Source organism: Hesperophylax consimilis, chromosome 8, assembly GCF_061612785.1.
Source record: "Hesperophylax consimilis isolate HC1 chromosome 8, BYU_Hcon_1.0, whole genome shotgun sequence".
In the NCBI taxonomy this organism is placed as follows: domain Eukaryota; kingdom Metazoa; phylum Arthropoda; class Insecta; order Trichoptera; family Limnephilidae; genus Hesperophylax; species Hesperophylax consimilis.
Window position 1 is genome coordinate 39,158,708 of NC_142843.1, and position 12,692 is coordinate 39,171,399.

Here is a 12,692-nt window from a genome sequence, read left to right on the forward strand (position 1 = left end):
GACCCACAATGTCTCCGGGACGGGAAGAACCATAAACCCCTATTTTTTCATATATCCTCTCCTGATTTACTCACCCCCCTTGCCTGTGTCCATCACCTTTCCCGTTTCACATTTCATTCTATTCACAATTTCCTACCTTTCGTCCTTTTGAAAGTTGTCCCATTTAAAATTATTATTATACGGTTAATCCGAGATAATTAATATTATCCGCATATTAAGATTTGTTACAAGCACAGAATGTGTTATGTGCGAAAGTATTGGTAGGGGTTAAGATGTAGTTGTGGACAGCTATATGGTTGATTTTGTTTCTCTGAAAGTTGATATTTGGTTTGAGAAACGTTAGAAAAATTTTGTATAGCCATTTATTTACCTCATGATTGTGCCTTGACAAAAATTACAGCGTTGTCTGCATAATTGATTAATCTGTAGTGTATTTTTCTAGTTTATCTCAGACAGACCATTTATGCAGATGATAAATAGTATGGGACCCAAGACGCTGCCACGCGGTACTCCATATTTATTTATTTTTCTCTCGTTTTTCTATTTTCAATGCAACTGACAAACCATTTGAATGCGCCTACTATTCTGAAGTTGTGTATATAATATCATGTGAGTGTAGGGCTCCGGGAGCGTCCGCCCCAGTGGCCGGAGCACGGTCCAGTCAGTGCCCCCCTCGCACCCCGGTCAGCGGCCGGGCGGACGGCGACCCCGACCTGTTCAAAGTACGGTACTTTATGGACGGGGGCGCCGACGCGCGGCGCCGGGGCCCGTAAAGAACGCCAACTAGATTACCAACTATTTATTAGTCGCCAGTCGCTATTCGTTACAAGACACTACCCCGTTGTGCTGTCGGACAACGTGGGCGGAATAGGGCCCTTATCCGCGGATTCTTGAGACACCTTTTGGAAAACTCTGTATTGGTGACAGTTAATTAATTGATAAGTAGTTAGGTACTTGTATCTTATAATATATAATATTATCCGCCTGAATTATGGAGCTTTAAAATATGGATTTCATCACCGATGCGAAAATTATTCAGTAAAAGCTGGACCATTTTCAATTTAGGAGGCGGATATGGGCATTTATTGGATAACCAACACCCCTGCCATAGGTCACCCGAAGTGGTGCGCTATGTTTGGACACTTAGCAGGGGTGCTTGGGTTCATGGGGTGAGGATTGTCTAGGTCTTGGTAGCGGAGGCTCTGAGTGGATCTAATGAAAAAAAATGTGGTTTATTAATTGTTATCAAGTTTAATCTATAGAAATCCTTTTTAAATTACACCTTTTTATTATTTATTCAATAATATTGTTACTTGATTTATACATTTTTTATTTTATTTAAGAACAACTTTACATAAAATAACTTTATTATTATTTTTTTGGTAAACTAATGTTTAAGACAAGATTTTTTATGCATAGCACAAAGGGTAACAATTAAAAAATGTAACAAGCAATAATTGTTGAATGAAACACTAGTATATATTGAATTATTTCGCGGATAAGAGATAAGCCGCCATAGCTCAGTGGTCAGAGCTGTCGAAAGGACACGGGTTCAAGTCCCGTTGGCGTCATGTATCTTTTATCAGGAGATTTTTCAATGTCGATGAGTGTTTCAGGCTAATAATTATTGCTTATAAAATAATAAAAGAACTTGTTTATAAATGAACCTATTTTTTAAAAATAAAATAATAATATTATTAAATCTTGATCTTGAGAATTTAGATCAAATACAGAACATTCAATTTATACACGTATATATTATACAATATTAACACGTACGATATGAATGTCACTCTTCCCCCTCAAGTAAAAGTTAATGAATTCTTAGATGACATAGCTTTCTTCTTATCACCCAAAAACAACCCACCCGCTCAATAAAGACATGGATGCCCTTTGTACGTGGCTCACTATAAATGATCTTGAGCTTACAGTCAGTATGTGACATTCTCAAACCGTCATAAAAAATCCAATCTCCAACGCCTCTGAAGTTAAATTTTTGGGAGTAACATTTGATAGAAAAATAAATGTGGAAATTCTAACTATACAATTGTAAATGTTCTCCGAAATGCCCTGGAAAGAATCTCAGACTTGTGATGTCCCCAAAGAAACCATTCATCTGTTCTGAATGCAATTACTAATGTTATCCAAATTGACCCTGGTAATAAATTACATCTTTGCGATTCTTTCAAGGATAACGAAACCATCCTGTCACTTCGAATGCAATCAACAATGTTTTCAAAATTTGTTTTGACAGCATCGCCATTCCATTGTAAGAATATTATGTAATAAATACACAATTTCGCTGTCCTGAAACGGGAATCCTTCCCAGTTGGACGGAAAAGGGTTCATTTTGTTTTGTATTGTTTGTAATTTACATATATATATATATGTATAAAAAAAAACTTAAATGGTCTTCCCGTTTTCATAATATAGTTACCAAATGCAAAAAAAATAAATATCCATCAGACCATTAACTGGTGGAGGGGTGCTCACCTTGCTTGCATTAATTAGCTTTACAATGCACTTATAAGAAGCCATCTTGAGAATACCTACCCACTTTTTAGCACTTCATCAAAAATGTACTCAGTAAATTAGACAAAATCCAATCAAAATCTTTGCGAATAAATAACTGGAGCGATGCAATCGTCACCAATCAATTCCCTTTAAGTAGATTGTTCTCTTTCACTCTCTTCAACTATTTGCTGAAAAATTTGTTCTTAAATGTTTAAATTGTATTCCCAGAGTCTGACTGTTCAACGACTGAACATATTCATGTACTACAATCAGAGCTCGAACTAAACCTCTTCCTGCCATATGTAAAAATTTTCATTCTCTCTTAGATCTTCAAATTATCCAAAATGATTTTCCTCCCCTATACAAATTAAAATATAGTAATATCACCCTATTCCAAACAATTTTAGAATGGATCGTCATCCTTAAAAGCCATTCCGATCTCCCAGCCCGTACTGTCAATGTAATGATATGTTCAATGACATTATTTCATCTAAATGGCCCAACTCCTCTTTCTTATTTACTGATAGCTCCAAATCTCCATACTCTCCCTACCATGGTATAGGTATTGACGTTTACCACAATAATTATAATGACAGAATATTTTATTCAACTTCAAACCAATTTTCAATATTTTCAGCCTAGTGCATTGCAATAATTGAATCTATCAATTATATAATCTGATTCTCTCAGTTCCCTCCAAATAAATCCACCCCTTAAAACATAAATCCAGCAGTATTCTTCTTCCTAATGGTCACTTTGTGGGTCTTATTCGAGTGCTGATAGCCTCCATTCAAGTCTCTGGAAAAATCTTTAACTTTGATTTGGATTCTTAAACATGTTAGCATCATGGGTAACGATATTGCGGATTCCTTGGCAAAACAAGGAGCATCCAACCCTAATATAACCCTCGTAAACCACATTCCCCTCTCTGACATTTTTCCATCATCAAAGATAGATCCCGCAATGTTTGGCAAGAGTAATGGCACATCGCAAGTCAATCCAAGGGAGCCTGCTATGCCTCAATACAATGGACTATTCCATCAAAACCGTGGTTCAACAATTCCCCCATTTCTTCAAAAAAAGAAATTTCCTCATTTATTTGATTGGATTGTTCCGTACCTTCTCACTTTTTTAAAATTCAGGAGCTTCACTCCTCAGATTGTATGTACATCGGTCCATAAATGAGAACTTTAGATCACATATTTTTTGGTCGTCCTTCTCTAAACAAATATCCTTTCTTGTATCAAGCCTTATCTAAAATTGCCTCCCCTCCATTCAACATCTCATCTCTTCAAAGTCTGAATTCTACTACAATCTTTCGTATAATTCAATATCATTTTGAAATTTGCCAATTTAAAATATACATATAAATTCACCTTCCTTCTCTCTAGTTAATTAATCTAGTCTAATTTGAAATGATGGCCTAGAACACACTTGAAGGGTGAAAGTTGGAAACATTGATAAAAAATTACACTCAAATGTAGATCGGTTTATAGTAAAACTACAATCCTGCTTTGTGCGCTTTTTTGAACGCTAATTTTATAATAAAATCGTAAAATTACATTGGATTTAAGTATCATTTTCCTAAGTTATGAATAAATTCAATTAATTTGTTACCATGGTTTTAGTTTGGTAACAAATAAAATATAATGAAATGTAGAATCTTTAATTATTGAAGACAATATTAGCAATTTCTAAACGAAAATCTGAAACAGAAAAATCAGAAAAGGATACGGTCACATCTAGGACTGATAGGACTGACTAGGATTATTGTCTTCAATAACTAAATATTACAATTTGAGGTTTTACTCAATAAAGTTATTCCGAAAAATAAATGTAGAATCCTTCGCTAGTGCTCAGGGTAAAGGTTACGAATTCCGTTTCGCGGTAAATACGCAATATTTCACTTTCAAATAAATGGATTTAGCTTTATTAATTCAAAAAATGATTTATTATGTCGGGGGAGATGGAAAAATACGCACTTTTAATTTTAATTTCGTTTATTAAGTCACTTACGCGATATGTCACACGAGATTTCAAAGAAACAAAATAATGTGACATTTGCCGGAAATACCACAACTAGTTATTTACCTAGCCAGTGCGCGGGTTAAGTACAGTACCTACCTACGAACTAATTCAGTTAAAGAAAATAAAATAATGAAAATATTAAATTAATATATATAACCTAACCTAATCTAACTGTGATTTTCTGTAGCAAAAAAATGCCCCTTTAATAACGCCTGCTCGCGTCCCCTTTAGAGTTACATCCCAGTTTTCAAATAGTATGTGGGCTACGCTAGGTTTGTATAGATTGGTTTGTGATTTAATTCTAATACCTATTTTCCATGTTCTAACCTAACCTAACCTAAACTACCTAAACGGAATACGTTTAATCACATTTTATTCTATTTGTTTGTTATTCGGGTTATTTAATTTAATTATATCTTGATTATTTGTTATAAATAATACATTGACTTACATATTAATATGGATTAATTATACACAATAATATTATTTATTTTATATGGCAATACTAAATTTTTTTGGTTGGCAGCAGTGTCTATGAAATATTTTGTAGGTATGAATTACGATATTATGAATATAATCCAACTCTTGATATGAACATAGTCGCTTTCGGCGGCGCCGCATACTAATTGACATATCGCGTAAGTGACTTAATAAACGAAATTAAACTTAAAATTGCGTATATTTCCGTCTCCCCTGACATAATAAATCATGTTTTGAATTAATAAAGCTAAATCCATTTATTTGAAAGTGAAATATTGCGTATTAAGAGTGAAGCGGAATAGGAGAAAATTAATGTGCTCAGAAAACGGATGGAGTTTTGTGCAACAGAAAGAATGTTATGATTTTAAAAAATATATATCGTAATGGCGGTCGTACAAGGAATCAGCTCTCGCCATGCCAAATAAACAACTCACGTTATTGCCATGCTCTTGCCTAGGTTCACCTTCCCAGAGGTTCTGCCCTAGTTCACAGGTTTGGCAACCGCAGTATGTCAAATAATCCTGTGTTAGCAATATGGCCAATACACAATTGTTAATTGAGTAGTACTGGAGGTGCCACACACCAAAACCATAGATATAAATCGATTAAAAGGAACTACACACCTTGTTACCAAACCTTTATGCAACAATTTTGGTCACGATCTTGATGCCTCCTTTCATAGTGTCTATGCAGTTGTAAAGTCACTGGTTCGATTCCCGCGCAGCGTTACAGTAGTTTGAATAAAATCATTATTTTACATCAAAACTCTTAGGTACAATTGGAGTGGAAGTGTCAATATCTCTAGAGATAAGGACAAATTTAATATTTAAAATGTTTTGGTTTTGACAATTTCTTAACAAATGGTGCTAATTAACCGATGAATTAATATAAGAAGTTTGTTTTAAAAAATCCGTCAACGATCGTATTTAAAGCAGAGTATATAGATATAATACCTTCGTGAATACAGGTAGAATGTCAGGTACCTACTTTGCTAAATAATTCGAAAGATATAATATAAATTCAAGTCGAGGTCCGGCCGACTGAGCCCTGTTTAATGGGGACGATTTTTAACTTTTTCTTTTTATCCGGCGGCAAATTGTCATCTGACCGCATTCTTGGGCACATTGTTTTGACCCTTGGAAGATTTTATCGGAGAATGACTGTTTATAAATAATGCAAAAATTCGAGATTATTTTGGGGAATTGTTTGTACAGATAGTGTAGTTTTAAAAATATCCATGAGCGCACAGGTCAATAGCTTTGAACTCTGGTTGATGCATTCACCTCTGAACAGCGGAATTTTTAGTCTAGGCCAGTTATCGTGAGATTTATATTATGGAATTTTTAGTCTAGGCCAGTTATCGTGAGATTTATATTATGGAATTTTTAGTCTAGGCCAGTTATCGTGAGATTTATATTATGGAATTTTTAGTCTAGGCCAGTTATCGTGAGATTTATATTATGGAATTTTTCGGAATCAAAGTTCTTTGAAATATCAATATGAATTAAATAATTTTATTAAATACGTTTTTTTCTAAAGATTATTAAGAAAACTCTTCAGCTTTTTATTGGAATTGATAAAAAATAGTATACCAAAGTAGTGTGGTTTACATAATGTTGATAGCAAATTAACAATTCCTTCATTTTATTTGTATTTTTAAGAAGTCACATTTCCTCGCTATTTCCCGAGTATAACTATAATGTCATATGTATCTATTGGCACAGGCTTCCGCGGTCAAGGGGTAAGCTTCTCGATTAGCATGGCTTATCTTATGAATTAGGTAGAAATAGTTCACACATACTCCGTTTAAAGTTTGCCAAGTTCAAATTATTGCCAAATACATTTATATTGTTTAAGTATTTGTTACCAAGACTGTGTAAACGTTGTATTGGAGAGTGGAAACTATAGTTGGAATGAGATGTATGTATGTAAAATGTTGATATTTGCCTAGTTGTTCGTGTAGGTATGTGTAGATTTATTAAATACAGGAGTTCACATATGAATTAAATAATTTTATTAAATACGTTTTTCTCTAAAGATTATTAAGAAAACTCTTCAGCTTTTTATTGGAATTGATAAAAAATAGCATACCAAAGTAGTGTGGTTTATATAATGTTGATAGCAAATTAACAATTCCTTCATTTTATTTGTATTTTGAAGAAGTCACATTTCCTAGCTATTTCCCGAGTATAACTATAATGTCATATGTACTTACTGGCACAGGCCTCCACGGTCAAGGGGTAAGCTTCTCGATTAGCATGGCTTATCTTATGAATTAGGTAGAAATAGTTCGCACATACTCCGTTTAAAGTTTGCGGAGTTCAAATTATTGAAAAATACATTTATATTGTTTAAGTATTTGTTACCAAGACTGTGTAAACGTTGTATTGGAGAGTGGAAACTATAGTTGGAATGAGATGTATGTATGTAAAATGTTGATATTTGCCTAGTTGTTCGTGTAGGTATGTGTAGATTTATTAAATACAGGAGTTCACAACAATCGAATTTAGAGTTCAATAATTTTAATAAAAAGGTTAGGTCGTTTATTTTTCTTCTGTTTTCTAATGTCGGAATATTTAAAAGATTCAATAATGACAGGTAATTTATGTGTTCTAAAGGGATGTTGAGTTTAAAATTGACGAAGCGTAGAAAATTTCTTTGAATTCTTTCAATATTATGAATATGTACATTGTAGAAGGGCGACCAAACTATGGAGTTATGTTCTATCAGGCTTCTAACAAGGGATATGTACAATAATTTTATGATTTGTAAAGATTCAAAGTTTGTAATTGTTCTTAATATAAAACCTAATGTTTTCATACCCTTATTCACAATTTGTTGAATGTGGGCCGTAATGTATAGTTTCTCATCCATTATTATTTCTTACTTCATCGCTTGTCTGAATTCTTCACACAATCAGTTCCGAATTTGAAAATGAAACAAACTCAAAGTTAATTTGAGTTCATTGAACCATTTATTGGACTAACGCTCAGCAGAGACAGCCAAAATAAGTATGTGTGGTATTATTGGCTGGGGAGGAACTTATAACAATATATTAAATCCACTTAAAATAGTTCAAAGATTGATAATTAAAGTAATATTGAAAAAACCATCCAAATTTTCTACTGAGATTCTCTTTTCAATATTCAATGTACCCACAAACGACAATATATATAAAAAATATTCAATTCTACAAATTTATAAAGAAATACAGTTAAATAACTTACAATTCAATTCATCAGCAAGATATAAAAAAACTATCAAAATCCCAAAACTTAATACAAAGCACACACAAAATACCCATCTCTATCTAGGTATAACATATTTTAACATCCTTCCATTATATCTAAAAAATATTGAAGATATTCAGGAATGTAAAATAAAATTTAAAAAATACCTAAAACTACTATAAAAGTCCATATCTTACTCTTATTATTATTTCCCTCAAATCTTGAAACTGTATTATTGATAAATCTTGCCTATTTCTTACTTATCCCTTTGGTTTTGCAAATATATTATTTACTTACTTACATGATTCCATATAATTGAGCTAGGATTCACTCACCAAACACAAGAGCCTCGTCTCTTTATGGTGAGGAAAAGCTATTATTATTTACCTTGATAACACTGTATAATATGTATAATTGTATATTTATTGTAAAAAACATACAAATATTAAATAAAAAAAATGTTTGATAAGATTATTTGTTTATTTATAGTTTGTGGTTCTAAACAATCCGAAGAATATTATTATTTCTGGAGAACTCGATGAAGAATACATAAGTCGGATGTGCCCTGTGCTGGGGTTTTAGTCGAAAGTTAACTTTTGTAAATGTATTCAAGAGTACCCAGAATTTCAAATTGGATTTTTTCAGCCTTCTATTTGGGCAGCCTGGTGAATTATTTTAAATAATATCCTTTCAAGGGTCGAACTTATTAGATTAATCTTGGCACAAAATAATGTATTTCGTATATGACATGACATTAAACAATTGTGTAATTTGTCTTTAGTAGATGAACACTATTTTAAAATATGGTACATTTTATCACAAATTTCATGCTTGTTTTTCAAAAATATTGTCAATTATAACAAGAAATGCAATGCTAAAATGTGTTGTGACGAGTTAAACAGCTGTCAAGTTATGATTTGAGATATTCATGGCCAAAAGTATTATCTTGATTAATTTTTGGGTTAGTATGCCGTGTTGCGCCTTCTCCCCCGGATTATGAAAGCAGTAACGCTGTCCAAAAAGAAGGAAGAAGCGCAACACGGCATAATAACTGAAAAATGAATAGCAATAATAAGATAGCTGTCGAGTTTTTTCAAGTTGTGACGACTAAATATAAATATGACCGGTCGGAGTTGACATCGCGTGTGGGTCCCACCCAGGCGTAGTGTGTTCAATTCCTCGGCTGGCTAAGTCCTCCGTCACAACACAAGTAACATTTTCAGCTTTCTGTGGTGGTAGTAGGAGATTTTCAAATATTGTCAGGTTATTCGTAACCCGGGAATGTTTGTCTTTCTTTTACAAAAAAAAAATATATATATACCTCCGTTGGGTCATGTCAAGAGTCAGAATAACAGTTTTTAGATGATGCATGGATGTAAATGAAGCACGAAGTAACTGTGTCGCAGTATATCCTCTCTGGATTTAGATGATGCATGGATGTAAATGAAGCACGAAGTAACTGTGTCGCAGTATATCATCTCTGGATTTAGATGATGCATGGATGTAAATGAAGCACGAAGTAACTGTGTCGCAGTATATCATCTCTGGATTTAGATGATGCATGGATATAAATGAAGCACAAAGTAACTGTGTCGCAGTATATCCTCTCTGGATTTAGATGATGCATGGATGTAAATGAAGCACGAAGTAACTGTGTCGCAGTATATCATCTCTGGATTTAGATGATGTATGGATGTAAATGAAGCACGAAGTAACTGTGTCGCAGTATATCATCTCTGGATTTAGATGATGTATGGATGTAAATGAAGCACGAAGTAACTGTGTCGCAGTATATCATCTCTGGATTTAGATGATGCATGGATGTAAATGAAGCACGAAGTAACTGTGTCGCAGTATATCATCTCTGGATTTAGATGATGCATGGATGTAAATGAAGCACGAAGTAACTGTGTCGCAGTATATCCTCTCTGGATTTCCCTCCGGGGAAACGGAGTCATGTTTAGTTGGTAAATAAAAAAAATATTATTTAAAAATTCCAGTCTTAGAATTATTTGTCGCAAGACTTACTTGGTCGATGGTCGCAATAGATTAAAAGTAAGATATTTTACTCAATAAAATATGTTTTTATTTTTGTGAAGAATTCCAACGATAAAACAACTACAGCCTTATTAATAAACGTGGTACGTTTTGTACAGTTTATGAACAACCGTGTATATAAAAACCTTCCTAATATAGTAACATAAAATAGAAACTGACATTTAGCGTCTGTTAAATAAGCCACATTTTATGTTACTCTCATTTATTAATCAGATTCACTTATTTTATTAATTTAAAACGGCAGGAGGCTTGGGTCAAGCTCTTCATTTTAAAACGGCAGGACGCTTGGGTCAAGCTGTTTATGTTAAAATGGCAGGACGCTTGGGTCAAGCTGTTTATTTTAAAACTGCAGGACGCTTGGGTCAAGCTGTTTATTTGTTCAGGGAAAGTTTGATGTGAAAAATACTAACAGAAAACAAAAGAACAATGATTACTATGGAACATTAAGAACATACAAAATTGATAAATAAAATATACTGGTTGCTATGGTAAAAATTGATCCAGTATTATAGCTCTAATGATAAAGTAGGGAAACATATTGACATATATAGTTAATACTTTTGGAGACCTTTCAAATTTATACAGCATCTATAAAATGGTTTATGAAAAGATATACCTGTATTATTTATTGTTTCCACATCAAAAGAGGGTTGTTTATCTGGTGTGTAAGCTGTTAATATCAATAATTTTTCTTCGAATTTCAGAATATTTCCAAGGTGTCCTATATATTTCTTCCTTTGAAGATGTCGTCGAAATATAATTTTAGAAAGTAGATAAAATTACCATTTAGATTATTGTATTTGAAATACACATCGATATAAATATATAAATGCTAATATTTAAATTTCGAATAAAATAAAGTAGAAAAGAAATCACCTAATACCTAATTAAAAAACATTCCTTTTTATTTTATTTTGGGAATCTGAAAGAAAACTGTCACCTCATCTTTTATCTCGTTCATATTCTTGGATACGTGATTACCCACACAATCATGTTATAAAAACATCAATTACATAGAACTATGATTTAACTAACGCAGCCATAGTCGATTAAATAATATTGTCAGAAATAACATCACTTTTTTCAAAAAATGTAACTGACTTTACAATATGACGATATTATTTTACGAAAAATAATACAAATAATAGTAAATATATGAAATCATTGCGAATATAATAGTGAACAGGTCATTTATGCAAGAACTATAAATAAACACGATTTATCTAGAGATTCATCAAGGCGAAGCTTAGTGCTAAATCACTAGATTGATTAATCTTTATAACGAATTGGTGTATATTATGAATAACAAAAAATATACTTTAGATAAATTAAAGGTTTTCCTATCGTTTTGCTTGAGTAGAAAACAAATAAAAAAATAATTTAGCGAATAAAATATATAAATTTAAACTACTAATTTTTTTAATAGGAATGTATGAATGCGTAAAGGAAACAACTTTAAAAAATACAGTATTATAGCTAAGATTATCTGTGACAGTTTCACTTGATCAACTTTTTTGCTTTCTAATAAAATTATTAACAAAATAAATAAAAACTTGTTTTGTGCTTGAAATCGAACATTTAAAGACTCCGTTTATCAAGCGATTTTAACGCCTATTACCTAAAATATAAGGTATCATTCGCACTAATTCGCAGCAATAACAGAAAAAGTATATTAGCAAAAATTAAAAAAATTGTAAAGTCTGTATTCAATGTGTAACTAAAACACCGTTCAACAGTTGGAAAGTGTTTTTTTATTAGTAAGGCTGCTAGTGCCCGTGGTGAAAATCTAATTTTAAACAACGTATTAACACATTTTAACGTCGTAAAAATGCGTTACGAAACTTAAAAAAAAATTATTACTATTTTTATTTACCAAATAATATGATATAATATGTCTCGACGCCATCTAGTGGGAAATTTAGCACTAACAAAGCCTTTCCTACAAAAGTAAAGTTGGTTGTTTACAGGTGAAAAAAATGTAACAAGTAATAATTGTTGATTGAGGTACTAGAACAAATTGAATTATTTGGCTGGTTGGAAATAAGCCGACATAGCTCAGTGGCTCAGAGCACCTGACCGGACATCAGAAGGTACGGGTTCAATTCCCGTTGGCGGCATTTATTTGTACTCGGGTGATATTTTCAATTTGTATTGATATTTCAGGCGACTAATTATTTGTTATCCTTTATGCTATGCATAAAAACCTTGTCTTATAAACATTAATTTATATTTAAAAAAAAAAAAAAAAATTATTTACGTAGATTTTTTTAAATCACCCAATGTTACTCTGTGCCCTGTGTGAGTACAAGGGTTAAGTGTACAAGTACCTACACTTTTTTAAAGTTAGTTTTAAACGACATATTATGTTCGGTGAGTTCATTC